The 17951-nt window shown below is 39.2% G+C and overlaps 2 long non-coding RNA genes across 2 annotated transcripts in view; both read right to left on the bottom strand.

Annotated features, from left to right (window-relative positions):
• Positions 1-17951, bottom strand: part of LOC311422702 — an 80099-nt gene that overhangs the window by 52249 nt on the left and 9899 nt on the right. The window lies entirely within an intron of this gene.
• LOC311422658 lies at positions 1417-4899 on the bottom strand. Its single transcript, XR_014685468.1, has 2 exons — positions 4796-4899; positions 1417-2775 (listed from the first exon to the last, which is right to left on the bottom strand). It is a non-coding gene; the product is annotated as an uncharacterized lncRNA (long non-coding RNA).

Genomic DNA, 17951 nt, shown 5'->3' with positions numbered 1-17951 from the left:
TCTTATCTATTTACACCAACTCCTAACACTCTTTTACATCCAAACCTTATCTATTCCCTCCCTGGGGTGATGTTTATCATGATTTGGGTGAGGAGTTGAATACTATATACAAGTATGTAGTCAAATATGTTTAGTATGTACTTCTTTAAGCTCCTTGTCATATTCAAGAGCTTGAACTTTAATATTCATTTTACACATAATGAAGAAAAAAGTTTCACTCAGGCATTGTGGTGCTCAAGATTCTCTTCTGCCATCAAAACAGGGCTGTTCCACCAACCTCAGACTCCCTCCTTCATCAACATCTCATACCAAGCTTGGAGACAATATTTGTATAAAAGATAAATGAGAACAAGCCATTCAATTTTCATTTCTTCTTTGCCCAAGGCTGGTGCTTATCAGAACAAGTCTGACTGTTCTCCACAGTTCCTTTGTTGGATTAATATATATATATATATATATATATATATATTTTATATATATATATATTTGTGGTACATGCATGAGGTCTTTGTTTTCTGCACTGACAACTCCTGCAGCTTACATTTCCTCATCAACGGATGTCATGAGAGTTACCTTCCTACAGGCCAGTCCTTTAAACACAGCACAGGCAAGCAGTCTAAAACTTTGAGACAGACATTTCAAAGCTAGCTAAAAGTTTCATTCACATCAAGGGAAAACTTGTATTCTCATAACCTTTTTTATTACAGGTCCTGTGTCTGCCTCTTCTGGCACTCTACAAGACTGTGTTTATTGTTCACTTTAAACAGCTGTCCTGTTCTAAGACTGCAGTGTGATGCTATATACAGTAGGGTTTAACAGTTTCTAAAGTGCTTTCGAATTCTTTAACATAAAAATTCCTGGACACATACTATATTATTAATAATAGGAAGACAGAATGTTCCTTGCATAAACTGTTTTTGTTATCTTCTTCTTGTTGTTTTTAAATTAGCTTTCTGTTTATGTTTCTTAGGAAAATTAATATTCTTCAGCTGGATTATCATCTAGTATGGGAGACTGCACTAATGAGGCAGTTTAAATATCAAAATGTAATATGGCAAGACAGATACAATAGACATTTGTACATCTTGTGCACTAGTTTAAACTGATTGCAGAATTATGTCCAGAATTCCTATTGTAGCCAAAAGCAATTTGGTTTTCTCCTAAAAATAGATTCTTGCTGAAGACTTGTGTTGCAAATATTTTCCAACATGGTTTCTGCTTTCAGTTATTGTATTCTTGGGGTTGGAACTAGATGACCTTCAAGGTCCCTTCCAACCCAAGCCAGTCTATGATTCTCATGGGCTCATTTTTCTAAGCCTCTCCCCACCACTGATTACACCTGCAATTGGTGGGAGATCCACTATTTCAAACAGTGGACTCAGCACACCCTTAGTTTGCAAGAAAACTTCCCAAACACACAATTAAAAGAGTAATTTTGTTAAAGTAGAAAGTGTTTATGTGTCATGAGGAAAAGATTCCTCATGATTATTTCTGTTTGATTTCCAAAGCTGATTCATTAACCATCCATAGGAAGATATGTGTGTTTGGAGTCTAAGCTACTGATTCTACACTGATAGCTGAATGGAGACGTTGCAACAATTTGTGGAGTAGAAGACTTTAAATACAGAATGGCAAACAGACAAATGTCTCCCTGAGGTGCTTTTAAGAAGCAGAAATCTCAATGAGCTCATCACTTATAAAACATGAATACCTGCCTCGGGACAAACAATGTGAATGGTAGAGGAGTCACATGGTTATGTATCTCTTTAGGCTTAACATCCAGCAAAGCTTATCTGGTGATTGCTGCTACACAGCACATCACACACCAAAGCAAGACTAGGCAAGACAAAGGTTACATTAACTCAGAGTGACATTTTCTTTCCTAGTCATTCCTGTAAAGGATGAGAATGCAAACTCTTCAAAGAAAGTAGGTTTTACAGATAATTATTCTGTTCAGTCTTTAAACACAAACGTGGTGTTCAGAAACCTTCAATGTTTCTGCAGGACCTAAGGAAGTGCACAGTGTTTTATCTGTAAAATGTAATCATTCCCGGACAGAAATACAACCACTAAACCACTGACTTCTATCAGCTCTCAAACCTTATAAATGCATTATATTACCATTCTGGAGTTTGTGTCTGACATGACTTCTCCTGTAGGAAGAACCAGATGTTTTTTTCTTATTGTTTTCTAGCAAGTATTTATAAACCCTTAAACAAACAAAGCTAAAAATATGCACGTGAGTCTCTTTTAAACAACTCACCAACAAGCTGTGACAATGACTGTTTTAGGAGCTGCACTCAATGACAGAAGTTGGACTCAATGATCTTTGCAGGTCCCTTCTGACTCAGGATAGCCTATCATTCTGTGATTCTTTGCTTTAATCTGGAACATTCCAAGTGTCCTCAAGTTTTCCTTGCAAATTGGGTTATCTTCTCAAATGGGCTGTATTTTAAAGGCTTGTTTTGTAAGCATCCTTCTGAACATCTTTCAAAGACCTGGAGAGAGCTTCCTCCAAGGGCCAGTTTAGCCTCAATGACGTAAATTGGTTTTGTTTTGTTTTCTTTTTAATTTCTGCTCAGCAGCACAGGGATTCTATGAGTCACTTACTCCATGAGATGTGCAGGATAGTGCAGGAAGCCTCAGTAATTGTTAAATTGAGATGTGGAGGAAGGAATCTTCTTAATAACTGGACTTTAGGAAGAGAAGACTGTTTTCTACAGAAAGCAGGCAATGGTCTTCGGCCTTCAACACATAGCCCCAGTTGCACATAGCCTGTAGACAAGAGTAAAGAAGGAGGTTTGCGCTTGCCCAGCCTGCTATGCATTAAGGAAATAAATGTGATTGCGCAGAACGTATCCTTGACAACTCCTTTTCCGGTGATTGGCATGGTAAAATTTCAGCCTAACTGTACAACTGCCTTTTTGCCCTCTGCAACATCACTTATCTGTGGATAACATAGCAAAGCTCAGGATTCAGAGATCAGAAACCTTTCTCCCTCATTTTTGTGTCTATAAGTGTGCTATACATTCTTCAGAAACCTACTAGCCTCCTATGACAGTAAAGGTCCAGTTAGTCATCTTTCTGCTGCTCAGCCTCACTGTGTGATACCTACCTTCCTTGGGGCTGACATCAGCCAAAAAAAGGATTCTTATTACCTTGATAAATTACCATACAGGCAGCATCCCTTATGCACTGTAGGTTCCTACAAGCAAGCAGCCGGTCATCAGCTCCCCAGTGATCAGATCAGCCTGCATTCATGCTAGGTAATACAGGAGCTCTGTATAGATACATACACGTATAGGCTATAGGCTGTAGTTCTGATTAAGAGCCTTGAAAAGAGCTAAAACATACTGTGCTTTTCACAATATTGTTGTATCTTGCATGGTATTATTTCAAACTAGGCTCTGTCTACGAAGAGAATCGAGTCACATTATTAAAAAAAAAAAAAAAAAAAAGGAAAGGGAACAATCTACATCAATTTGGCACATGAATACAATTGCATATACATGCATTTCAGGGAAAAAAAAAAAAAAAAGAACATATTTACATTTTTTATCATAGTGTTTTTGTCTTTATTCCACAAGCTGATTTCTTTGTAACTGCTTGGATTTCCAGCAAGGTTGCATGTAGGTGCATATATTTTTTTAAAACCCATCTTTACTACTCTCTTATTTTCCCAACATTTCAACTATATACTCCAGCTGGAGGCCTGAGCTATCAATGCCTAACAACTGCAGGAGCTGATTTTACATAAACTAGGCAAAAGTCCAGCAAGCAACTCAGAAACAGTTGTCTGGCCAGATTTCACGATCTGCAGGAGCTCACTGTGGCTCTGCTACTTGTATCTCTAGCTCTTGCAGGGCTGAAGGCTGGACTGTAGTACAGGACAGATCAGCTGCGGCTTGTCTCCCTTCATCCTACTTACAGCTAAATGGAATAAACCAGCACAGCAGGAGTAAATGAGCCATAGCAAAATTGATCTTAACCTCCACCCCCCTAATCTGGCAGCCAGGCACTAGGGCAGGAGACAAGATAATTCCCATCAGCTTCAGTGGGTTTTGTAATGCAATTTGACAAATCAAATAGATAGCTCTTATTAACATAACTAAATGAATTATTGCAAATGGGAGAGGTGGACATCGATCTGTCTTCATGTATGTGTTCTTTGGAGGAGGGGAGACTGACTTTAAATTCAAGCTACTGCTGCCTGAGGTAGGAAATCACTGTAATGAATCAGTTCCACAGTTCTGATACCCCCAAACCGCCCATTTAACACCAATATCAATAAAGATAAAAGAGAAATACGGAAGAGCACTATGGATACAGAGCTACCAATATTCATACCTGGACATTCAAGCAACTGTTCAGGGCCAGATTTTCATAAATATGAATGCCTGTTTTGTTTTTTGCTGGTGATGGAATGGGACTTACAAAAACACATACATGTCATTTATTTTGTTGAATACTATTAAAAGACAAGAATACCCTGACAACATTCATCAGGAATAGCACTTCCTATGTAAACTGCTTAAATAATTCTTCATAGTATATATGGTGCAAATAAGTAGATAGCTTCAACAATGAAAGCTTGTAAGTCCAGCTATCTAAAAACAGGTATATAAATTCAGAGCCAAAAGTTATATGAGTATTTATATAAGAAAACATATTTTCTTATGTCTTCATATTCTCACTAGTTAAGTCTGAGAAAGCCAAAGGGTAAATTCTGTTCTCCATCTCATTATTTGTCTGTATTCAAAGATAAAAGTTCTCACTGTGCAGATGCCAAGCATACCTATGTTGGCTGAAACATAACACAGAAGACACTCCAATAATGGAAATATTAAACAAAATAGTATAAGCAAAATAAAGACTGATTTAGCATGCTGTAAAAAAAAAAAGCAAAAAAAAAAAAAAAGCAAAAAAAAGCCTTCTTGGAACCTTGTAAAGTAGGGGACTTCTGGGAAAAGAGATTTAACAACTCTTGGATTCATATACCTATCCCTTGCAAGATAAGACTAACATATCTTGCCAAGTCATTATGCTGAACACCTGAGATTCTCTCTCAAGTGGTTCAGCTAGAATGGCTCAGCTTTATTCATTCTGCAAATTGATTACCTATTGTCTTCTGTCTCCACCCAATAAAATATTTTCCCTGTTCAACTGTGCAAAAAGGTTTATATTTTTTATTGTTATTCTTGCCAGAACAGAGAGATTTAGTTTTGCATTTGTAAGTGTTTCTTTTGATTTGGTTAATTTGGTACCTGGGTGCTTCTGGCAATATTTATAGAATTTATTCAGGATTTTTAAATTATAGTTCTAACATCACAGTGGAATAGTGTTGGTACAGACTTAAAGTATGCAGTGTACAAATGAAATACTAACCTCATAACTATTAGGGAAAAAGTATTTCTGGGAACACAGCATTAGCTTAGATTTCTTCTACTAAAAGTATTTGACTTGTACATCTCATGCATCAATTCTCCATTGTAAGGAAGGCTGTCTCTCCACTAGAACAGAAACCCATGTTCTCATCAGTTTTGAAAATTCTCAACAATTGGAGTGCAACTGAAGATATTCCCCAGCTTTTTACCAAAGTACCCCCTTAAAGGCAGAAGTACCAGCTGCAGGGACAGGGCACATTACAGCTGTCATGAAAGCATGGCCTCTCTGTGCAAAGAGCCCTCCATTGCTTCTGGCAGACTCCATCAGCCTGCAGTTTCAGGTAGTTTCAGTAGAAAGTTGTGTGAAGCACAAGCATCAAATAACTCTGAGAAGAAAACATTTCCCTCTCTCTTCTTGTGCCTTTCTGTATAAGGATATTAGTGACTATTAAATAAAAAAACATTGCATCACAATAGTGGGAAAGAAATCCCAGCTTCTCAAAAGTGGGTCCATGAAATGACCTTTAGGTCTGTCCTAATTCCTTCTTATTTTGCATTTCTGTTACAGGAGTAACAGTTTTGTTAACTAGAGAAAGGTATACAGGTATACAACCTTCTCTCTTTCTCTTTTTTTTTTTTTTTTTAACAGAAAAATGTGACAGTTACTTTTGAAACCCCAGCCATCATTTCCAGAATGAGTGATTGATATCTGTTTGTTGATCCAATATATCATGTTATAATGCACTGGGGACTTGAGATTAGTTCTGATTTCATCCCTGCTTTATGTTCTATAAAAATGCTCATTCCCTCAACAACTAGTATTAACAGACCTTCCTAAAATATTGCTGGACAAATTACATGGCCTCCTGAATTTAATTAACTGTTCAAGTCAACATGTCTAAAATTAGTTTCTAAAATGGACTTGGGGCAAATACTGAAGCAGATGAATGACAGTTTTTTTAATGTTCTAAGTTATTGGTGTGCATAGCTAAAATAATCCTTGCTCAGGCTGATGCTTAGGTAGAAGTTCACTAATCCCAGAAGGTAATGGAGGGAAAACAAGGAAACAAAAGAAGCCTGAATGTAGCCTCTGTTTCAGAAAGCATACATAGGCAACATCAGGAGAAGGCTCAATATGCAACACCTATTCTGTCTCAATATGGATCATAGTCTGCTGCTCAACACTGTCAGAAACAGATCTGCCTTTTAAGTGCTCTGCATGTGTGTCTGCATGTCTATGCATGTATGTATATGTATTGGTATGTATTTTAGTCTGGAAGAAAAGAGCTTAGTGGGTCATGTTCAGGTGAAGAAATACTGTTGATAGAACAAATCTATAATGCAAGGAGCCACAGGGAGCTTTGAATGAGACCTGAAGACAAAATTCTCCTTCTTCTTAGGGAGATCAAACAAATTGGTAGAGCAGTCCTCACACTGGCACTGGAGGAGGTTAAAATAACAATGATTCTCTCTTCTCATAAAGTAAATCCCAATATACCAGATAGGCTCAAGTCTCTTGATCCACATAGTTTCCTTGTGTGTTCTTCCTGTCCTCGGGCTACAGGTAAAGTTAGCTTTTCCAAGCATTCCATCTTTCAGATTTAATCAAATAGAAATATATATTTCCTACCTTTTTCTCAACTTCTTGTAATCCCACAATTTCATATCACCTGGGAGACTGAAATCCTGTCATGATAGCTGTAAAACAGTAAGAAGACAGACACATAGAAGCCCTTCTCTTTCTGCCCATTGGTTTCTGTTCCTCCCTGAGCAATATGTTATGGTGTAGAAGTCACACACAGTAGACTTCCACTTCAGGCAAGATTAGACAACAACACATAGTGCCCCTGCCTTCTTGGCAGCATCTCAGGATGACATGGTAGGATATCTCCTGGGACTGGCATGTTGGAATGGAGGGATGCAGGCTCCTTAGAAAGGACAGTCAGGGGTGATGAAGACAGACCATCATCCTCTATGTCAATAAATAGCTGGAGTGCATGGATCTCCACCTGGGAATAGGTGAGGATCCAACCAAGAGCTGATAGATCACCATTAAAGGGAGGGTAGGGACAGGAGACTTTATGAGGGTCTGCTGAAGACTACCTGATCAGGAAGACCAAAGGGATGAAGCCCCCTAGACAGATAGGAGTAGCCTCATGTTGACAAGCCTTGGTCCTCATGGGGGACTTCAGCCACCCCTATATCTGTTAGAGGTATATGCACAGCAGGGCATAAGCAATCCAGGAGGCTCCTGGAATGCACTGATGATAACTTCCTTCTCCAAGTGATAAAGGAGCCAACAAGGAGAGGTACTATGCTGGACCTCATTCTCACTAACAGAAAGAGACTGGTGAGGAATGTGAAGCTCAAGGTCAGCCTTGGCTGCAGTGGCCATGAAATGGTGTAGTTCAGGATTCTGAGGACAGCAAGAAGGAAGAAGCAAGCTCCCTACCCTAGACCTGAGGAGAGCAGATTTTGACCTGTTCAGGAATCTACTTGGTAAAGTACCATGGAACAAAGCCCTGAAGGGAAGAGGGGCCCAAGAAACCTGGTTAATATTCAAGGACTGTCTCATCCAAGCTCAGGAGCAATGTATCCCAGCAAAGAAGAAGTCAGGCAAAAACACCATGAGGCATGCGTGAATGAAAAAAAAAAAAAACAGCTTTGGCCAAACTCAGGCAGAAAGAGAAGTCCTATAGAAGGTGGAAGCAAGGACAGATAGCCCGGGAGGAATACATAGAAATTGTCCAAGCAGCCAGGGATGAGATTACGAAAGCTAAAGCCCTGATAGAGTGAAATCTGGATGGGGATATCAATGGCAAAAGGAAACACTCTTATAGGTCTGTCAGTAGTAAAAAGAAGTCTAGGGAAATTGTGGGCCCTCTCCAGAAGGAAATGGAAAACCTGATTACCCAAGATTCAGAGAAGGCTGAGGTACTCGAAGAGACCTTTTTTTGTCCTGGTCTTCACTGCAAGTACTCTGGCCACACCACCCAAGTTACAGAAGGCAAAGGCAGGGATTGGAAGAATGAATAACCATCTCTGTAGGAGAATATCAGGTTCAAGATCATCTAAGGAACCTGCAATTGCACATGTCCATGAGACCTGATGAGATGAATGCACAGGTCTGCATCTTCATCTGAAGAAACTGGCAGGTGAAGTTGCTAAGCCAGTGTCCATCATATATGAGAAGCTGTGGCAGTCTGGTGAAGTTCCCACTGACTGGAAGAGGGGAAAGAAAGCCTTCATTTTTAAAAAGGGAAAAAACGAAGACCTAAGAAACTACTACAGTCTCACCTCTGTGCCCGTCAAGATCATGGAGCAGATCCTCCTGGAAACTGTATTAAGGCACATGGAAGATAAGGAGGTGATTGATGACAGCTTACATGGCTTCAATAAGTTCAGATTGTACCTGACAAATCTGGTGGCCTTCTACAATGGGGTTACAGCATTGATGGATATGGGGAAGAGCAGCTGACATCATCTACCTGGACTTGTGCAAAGTATTTAACACTGTCCTGCATGAAATACTTATCTCTAAAATGGAGAGACATGGATTTGATTGATCACAGAATCACAGAATCATCTAGCTTGGAAGAGACCTCCAAGATCACCGAGTCTAACCAACCTCTGATGTAACACTAACCAGTCCTTCACTAAACCATATCCCAAAGCTCTAAATCTAAACGTCTTTTAAAGACCTCCAGGGATGGTGACTCAATGACTTTCCTGGGCAGCCTATTCCAATGCCTAATAACCCTTTCAGTCAAGAAGTTTTTCCTAATATCCAACCTAAACCTCCCCTGGTGCAACTTAAGCCCATTCCCCCTCATCCTGTCACAAGGCACAGGGGAGAACAGACCAATCCTCACCTCGCTACAGCCTCCTTTAAGGTACCTATAGAGAGTGATAAGGTCACCCCTGAGCTTCCTTTTCTCCAGGCTGAACAATCCCAGCTCCCTCAGCCACTCATCGTAAGACTTGTTCTCCAGACCCCTCACCAGCTTTGTTGCCCTTCTCTGGACTTGCTCAAGCACCTCGATGTCTTTCTTGTAGCGAGGGGCCCAAAACTGAACACAGTACTTGAGGTGCAGCCGCACCAGAGTCGAGTACAGGGGGACGATCACCTCCCTAGCCCTGCTGGTCACACTGTTTCTTATGCAAGCCAGGATGCTGTTGGCATTCTTGGCCACTTGAGCACACTGCTGGCTCATATTCAGCTGACTGTCAAGCAATACTCCCAGGTCCTCCTCTGCCAGGCAGCTTTCTAACCACTCCTCTCCCAGCCTGTAGCTCTGCTTGGGGTTATTGCGGCCCAGGTACAGGACCCGGCATTTGGCCTTGTTGAACTTCATGCAGTTGACCTCAGCCCATCGGTGCAGCCTATCCAGATCCTCCTTCAGAGCCTTCCTACCCTCGAGCAGATCGACACATGCACCTAACTTGGTGTCATCTGCACACTTACTGAAGGTGCACTCGATCCCCTCATCCAGATCATCGATAAAGGTATTAAAGAGAACTGGCCCTACTACTGAGCCCTGGAGGAGTCCACTAGTGATCAGCCTCCAACTGGATTTAACTACATTCACCATGACTCTTTGGGCCTGGCTACCCAGCCAGTTTCTAACAAAGCATACGGACCACTCTTCATCTCTTTTCTGAAGTTGTAAACCAAGACAATTAAGGTAGGGAATGAGTAGTTTTCAATGATTGCTTAGTCCTAAATGTCTTGGTCTCCTATTCACTCTATTATATTCTTCAGCTGGAGTCCACTCTCACTTTGACCGTCCATTGTTTCCTTTTGCTACATGGAATCACATGTGATAGAGTTGGCCAGAGCTGGCTTTGAGTCAGGACATGAATAGTATAGAGATGATTCACTGTTCTTCAGTACTGGAAGATCAAGCAAAAAGTCTGTGTCTGAAGTGATGATCATGTCCAGCTACGAAGAATTAGATGCCTTCAACCTTTGGCTAATATCAGAATATGAAAGAGGGAAGGCAGAGATAAACTGAATCTGCAAGACTTCATATACCTCTCTGACAGCAGAAAAAGAATGTACCATTCTATCTGTGGAGACAGAAGATCACTTCCTGACACTGTTACAGTGTTTTCTTGCAGTGAATCTCTTGAATTCTTCCCCATTTTACTGAACTAAGTAAAGGAGCTTTGATATTAATGCTGCATGGTCTGATTTTGTTTTTCCCCCTGACAGCAAAAATATTGTTTCAGCAGTAAATTGTATGGGAAGACAGTAGTTTTGATGACTTGTTTACTGGGAATAAAAATGAAAAAGCCATCACCCAAAATGTTACTGCCTTTCAATGCCAAGATCAGACTGGAAGAGACATAGGAACAATACTGGCTTTATTAGCAATCCTTATTGCTCTAAGCACTAAAAATTAGTACAGATTATTGCCTCTAAGCACTAAAAATTAGTGCTTAGAGGCAATAATCTGTATTTCCATTGGTTTGGAGGATTCTGTGGGATGAAAATGTACATGTGTATTTTGAATAAAAATCCAACAACAAGCTCACTGCTGTGCTGAGGGAGACAGCATCTGGATAGTGTTACTGCATTGTGTTCATACTTTTTACTTTTTTTTTTTCTGTAAATAGTATTCACCATAAAAAGTTGTATCTTTCATTTGTCCGTTCATTTTATGTTTTGCTATGTATAACTAATAGTTTAATAAGCCATTAAAGCATATTATTGTTATTATCTAAGTTTCTGGTTCCATTGGCTATCTCTCAGCCAATGTGCTTGGGAATGCTTCCAAGCATCTGTGCTCTGCTATCTATACCATTATTGAGTACTGCCTAACTGTAAGAGCAAGATTCAGGCACGCAGCCTTCTTCCCTCCACCATGCATAGGTTTCCACAGGGAAAAAAGCAAGTTGCTTGTGGTAGGCAGGAACCATGGTGTGCTCTTTTCAGAGTCCCATTCCAGTCAGCTGACCCTATGCCCTGGGATGTACTTCAATGTATAGCCATCACTCAGAAACATGAGAAAAGAGATGTACCAGTTGATTTTGGTCCAAATAATACATCCTCAAACACCATGTCCTTTAAAGGCTGGAGGAATTGCTTTTACAGTCACACAATTTTTTTGGAGAGCCAGCTTGTGATCTGCCAGTCCTTCCACCTTCTTTAAATCATTTTATCTTAGTGAAGCTGAGAATGCCAAGTATCTCCAGTAACACTTAGTCTCTTAGGTTTTAGCAAAACCTCTCTCAGCAAACTAGAGGATAAATGAACATTGCATATGTTTATCTTGTTCTTCTGCCAGGCATGGTTCCTTAACTATCTTAGTCATGAGCTTTGCTGCATACCAGAACTATCCCTTAGCTTTCCAACTCTCCAGGCAGTGTTGCGAGCAGTCAAGCATGGCACATTGCTGTACAAACTATTCAGTGGGATACAGCTGCCCAGCAGCTGGTATCCAAAGTTAACCTTACAAACTCTTATTTCTATACACACACACGCCTAATACAGTCCATTGCATGTTCGCTAATTACTTACACAGTTTATCTGTTTATTTCACATGCAAATGTATGAAAGTTCATGGTATACACAAATGCTTTTCCTGATATATGGAACTGTGTCCACTTGCAAGCATTTTCCTGGAAATTCTCAGATGTGGTTTGGACCTGGTTATGCTGTAGGATTTCTGTTAGGCATGTTAAGCCTGACAGGGCCAGTGTTTTACCACACTACAGGACCTCTCAGCAGATGCTGACAATTTCTCTGCCAGTTTCCATGTACAATTTTTGTGATTAAATAAGCACAAGGTTGTTTTAGAAGTATAGAGAACTCTTCAAAGGACATGGGTCTGTTGTCCACATTGCCTATCCCACTGAAGAGAGAAGATACCTAAGGAGAAACACGTGGTTGGTGGTTTGGATGTCTGTGGTACAGAGCCCCATATATGCTCTATATGCATGAAAAGCACAGCTTAGCAAAAGCTGTTATTTTCCATTGTGAAGGGGAAACTTAAAGAAGCAAGCCAGAGGCTTTTTCAGTGTGAGAGAAGCCAGCACAGCTTCTGTATCACTACGATCCAAATGCTGCCCTGGGAGTATAAGGGTGAGCATGAGATCATGCAGAAGCAGAAGTAGAGCCAGCAGACAAGCATCCCAATAATTCATCCAAGACAAGCAGAAAAGGTGATGGATGCTATCCTGACCACAAAAAGTTCCTGAAGAACAATAGCATTTTTATGGCAGGTATATGTTTTGCCTCAGCTCCCAAGGAATAACACAATCAGTTCTGAGGAAAGCAGGAACCCCTCGGTGCAAATCCATTAGTTGAGACATCTGAGAATAATGAGGCACAGAAGTGTTGCTCTCTTTTACTTGCATTTCTATGACTGGATTTATGCCTGTCAGGTATTTACAAGCTAAGAAAACCCTAAAACTTTTTTATTTCTTTCTCAAATAAGCAAACAGAATTATGTTGTCAGGCAAAATTTTTCCATTCATCTACCTTCCAAACTGCTGGCATCACTCCCAAGGGGAATTCTAAGCAATAGCTCATTGTTCATATGGTATTGTTGGGAACATGAGATCATCTTCATACATTCAGAGCTCTAAGACAGCTTCACCAACAACTATTGCTTTGAATAAGCTTACTTTGGACAATACAATGTTGCGTAGAGATACTTCAGATAGCCTTAACAAATGGGTGTGGTAACAAAAACAACCTAGATATACCCGGAGAGCACACTGCCAAACCTAATGTAGCCTGTTGCTAGCATAAGGTTGTTTTCAGCAGCCATTCTACCTGTTAAATTAATTCTCCCTCTGTTAAATCCATAGCTAAAGCAAGGTCTGATAACCAAAAAACCAAATCTGTGGCTAGGTAGGGGAGCAAAGACCCATGGAAGAAAGAGTGAGATGGAGCCAGAGACCTTGCACATGTCCAGATAGCAAAACTTATCTCATGGGACTCCAAATGTCTCTCTGACATATTGGGGTATAAGATGTAGGCATAGTAGCCAGATACCTCAGGTCTCTTTCACATCCAGTTGAGGTAGAGGCTGTTTCTATAAGGTAAGGGTTAACTTGAACTCAGAAGAACTCACTTCTCCAAGGGCTGGAACTCTGAGTGTTTCACATAATGTTATTCTCTCTCTGATTCATTCTGTTGGACACAATATATTACTCATTACATAGACATAGTGCAACCTTCTCAGGATCATCGGTTCAAAGAAAAACCCCTAGAGGATGGAAAAGTTAAAGTGAAAAAAAAAAAAAAAAGAAAAAGTCAGAAAAAAAAGTCCCCAACAGTCCTTACAAAGAGAAGATTATGGTAAAACTTAGTGTTTAAAGTATAGCGAACATATTTCAGAAAACAGAAAGGTACAACTATAACCAATCAGTCTGTGAGAATACTTAGATTGGATGAAGTGCACTTATACTGGTTCAAAAAACTAAGGCCACCACCACTCTCACATGTGGTACTTGCAGTTCATCAGGCTAAATTTATTTACAGGACAATGCCACTGCTGTAGACACACACCACTGACTGAAAAGAATATAGGTCTGAGAGGGTCCAAGGAGTGTTTTAAGCAGATACTGTTCTTCAACACATTAAATAGGGCTTAGGAAGAGTCAAAGTAATCTTTGATTTGTTGCTTCTTGGACTGATTTCCTTTTGCTGAGGCCACTCTTAGATATGTATGAAAAGATGAAGGAGAGGAAAGGGAGTTAGTTTATAAACACCACTTGTTAGCAATTCTTTTCCTAAATACAATGAGGTGGAAACTACCAGGCTTTTATGTTATCTTATTACCCACAAGTCTTAAACTCAGGTAAAGCTCCTGAAGCATTAAGTAGTCTGCTTTTACCATTCACTTCAAAACAAGGGCATATTTCACAACTCCTTTTGGCACGTGTGCTTCTCAGAATACTAGTATTAACTTCACTGTCAACTTTCAGAAGTCAAACACTTCTCCAAAAGCCTATCATATGAGATTCCTTTACTGAAAGCGGGTTTATATGCATCCTGTAGCTCTGCCAGATTGAGCAGATATTGGATACACTGATTAGATAGTATACATCCAGACAATATAATGATGTCATTTATCATGGTGTAATAGAAAGCTCCCCAAATACTTCAGAATAGTTACATCTTGTAAGTAAAAAATGCATTAGTCTTTTCCCTTTATCTTGTGAAATTTGGTTTCCATCTGCTTTATACTATGGTTTATGCCCTCTTTTCTAGAGAACCATGTACAACATGCCTTTGTAATGAATAGTCTAATCCAGCATAATAAAACATCAACATAAAACATGACCATAATGTGGAAAATCAAACATTTCTCAAGTTTATCATGGTAAAATTCAGGTTGCTATGCAGTCATAATGGTGGAATTATTTCATCAGCAACTGCATGTATCCCAAATATGTGGCTTTTCCTATTCATTAAGATCAAACACATCAATAAGATCCACCTCAGAGGTCTCCTTGAAAATACAGAGATCTAAGATTTTTTGCATTCACTTTACAGGGGTATGCTTCACATCCAGACATGTCGTACTAACCATTTGTCTCTCATGTAAGCTTATCTGAAGGCCAAAAAATAAAAATTAAACTAATCTTTCATCCTGATAATATTTAAATATTTCTAGACAATTATCATATTTCTCCAGGTCCCAGTTTAGTTTTCAAGCTACAGACGTTTAACTCTCTACCTTTCCCTCAAACTCAGTACTTCTTGCTCCCAACTAGAAACCTAATTTCCTTCAAAATATTACTCTATGCATTCCACTTCAAAAAGGCACAACAGAGGTTAATATTATCACTACTTATAGAGATAAAGAATTTCTTCATATACCATTCACACACACACACGAGATTTATATTATATTATATTATATTCTTATTTGTCATGAAATGGTGGAGCATCATCATTTCATACCCAACAAGGATTCATATTGTTGTTTGATTCTCCTACTAAAAGAGATGTAGAAATCTTTCCATATTCTAGATTGGAAAAGTACAGTCCAGTTCTGTTTTCTGTGCCTAGTACTATTAACATGAGTGAATCTGATCAGATGAGTCAGACCTTCTGTAGAAAGTAAATAATTAGAGTTTATTTCTTACCAGAAAAAAAAAAAAAAAAAAAAAAAAAAAAAAAAAGTTACATTGTTTCATTTATGTATATTACATATGCACACACATACACATTTACATACACATATAAGTGCAGTAGTGATCCTAATCCTGTGATTTTTTTCTATGTGAATAATTCACTCAACAGTGATCAGTGGGCTTTTGTGCTCCAGTAACAGCTCATGTCATTAAGATTTAGGGTGCCTGGGATACTAGTAATGGAATTATAAAATCTACTTCTAAAAGAATGATTGATGCAATTAATTACCATCTTTCAGTATAAAATAAAAACTTTCCGAAACCTAGATAAAAAAAGTCATGAGGCAAATAGAACTCATAATAAATCTCCTGTATAAATGTTAACAAAATGGACTCAAGATGTGAAATTCACTCTGCATTGCCATGTTGAATACTCTATAAATAAAACATATTTTCGTTTTCACTAAGTAACAATTCAATGAGTTAAAATAATTCAATGTAGTTGAAAATGCTTAAAAGCTGTCTGTAGCAGAGTGCACAGTAAAGGTCCTTATTGACTGATTAGCAATTTGTTTCTACAAACACTGCACAGCAGTTGCCCTACTTTGAAGCAGGCTATTAGAGCCTAATGAAAAATCTGCATTTTCATTAGAGCTAATGGTCTTGAACAGAAGCCCTATGCTTCTAGAAGGCCTGCTTCTGTACTTAAATTCTGGATTCTTGTCTTTGATTATAGCTGTTGTCCACTGGTTGTATAATATACATTCATTGCAGTTTCACATCACAGTGTGACCCCAGTGAACATGAGGAACAAAGTCCATATGAAGGCACTCTCCTGTGAGACAAGGCAGCAATTCTCTTGGTCAGCAGATAGGCTGAGGCCTGAATGGCAAGAACCAGAAACATTTTTTCCTTTAGCTGGGTGTTTTCTGCTGTTGACATTTGGGGCTTTCACTGAATTTTACAAATTTCAGCACAGGGAGTGATAGTGAACAGTGTGAGGTGGCATGATGAGAAATCACACAGTAAGCAAGTCCAGGATTAATTAAAGAGCACCATGTGGGGTGGGGATTCACTTATATACGACAGCACAGAGCTGTGCAAGATGCATGCACCAAGGAGTACAGAGCAGGGCAGTGCTGCAGTGCAACATCTCTCTGCCAGGCATGGGGCACTGGATGCCAGCACAACTTACAGTTCACAGATCCACGGTAACAAAAAAGTAAAGATAATCTAAATAGGAAAGAAAAATAAAAGTGGGACTATTAAACTATTTAACAGGTGATAATAGAGGAAGAGAGACCACAACTAAGCAGTCTTCCCAAGCCTCACCTGAGCTGGGGGCAGAATGGAGATCCCTTGAGTGCTAGCACTGGTTTTCAGTCCCACAGCTGTATGTGATACTTTACTCTCCTATTCTAATAATGCTAGCCTACTTTGATACCATCCTCATTTTGAAATACTAGTGAGCATTTTCTGCATGCTATGACAATTTAAAGTTTGCAAATCAGCTGATTATTTTCCCAATACAGTCACATTTGCACTGCAACTTTCCTCACAGTCTTTGTTTTCTACATTTTTTGGACCATTCATTGACCGCTTTCAGGTGTACCTTAATAAGCATACATTGGTCTGATTGTCAAGTGGAACTGCATGTTTTCCCTCAATTATTATTTTATGCCAAATCTGGGAGTGAGTATATCCACACTAAGCAAGTAAATCTTTGTATCTACATGAGTATATGCATACATATATATGTATGTATACACATACAGGTATATGTGTTATATGTTACATGGCTTGTGTATTGGGCTAGATGTTTAACTTATTTAGCTTCATGTGCATTGAAGCCAGTTTTCACAGGCATCTTTTGTCTACATACACATAAATGTGGGGGGGTTGGACTAGATGATATTCAGAGGTCCCTTCCAAGCTCGGCCATTAAGTGATTCTGTGATAAGTTAGATCTGCCTGGGTGACATATATATATATGCCTGACTTTAAGACTTGTCTTAATTTTTCTTCAGCTTTTCTTACATCCCTGAGAAGCACAATGCCTGGTCCTTATCCACTTCTTGTTCACAGTTACAGTGGAATTTCCCAGAATCTGTTGTCCTAAATAAAAAGTAAACTGTCCACTTCCCTCCATTTCTCCCTCCCCATTCTTAAGGGATGGTTTCTGGGGTGTTCTTTGTTTTCCTGTCTTCTGTTTATTCTTCATTTTGCTTTCCACTTCAGCTGAAATACGACTTGTGATGATAATGACAATAACAACAGTAGTGATTTTTTGTGCTCTTAAGATTTTGCTTCCTGTAAAAAAAATTGTTATTGATTGTTCATCAAGGTATCTGCAGCAACCCATGATTTATATCTACTCCAGTTTAGACTTCTGTGAGGGAATTACATTCCCGATGAAGTAAACAATTGTTCTGTATCTGTAATGTTACTTTTTTTTCAATTGCTAAGCTTTGT

This window comes from Aythya ferina (genome assembly GCF_964211825.1).
Source record: "Aythya ferina genome assembly, chromosome: 1".
Taxonomy (NCBI): domain Eukaryota; kingdom Metazoa; phylum Chordata; class Aves; order Anseriformes; family Anatidae; genus Aythya; species Aythya ferina.
This window is presented reverse-complemented; position numbering and strand designations above follow the sequence as displayed.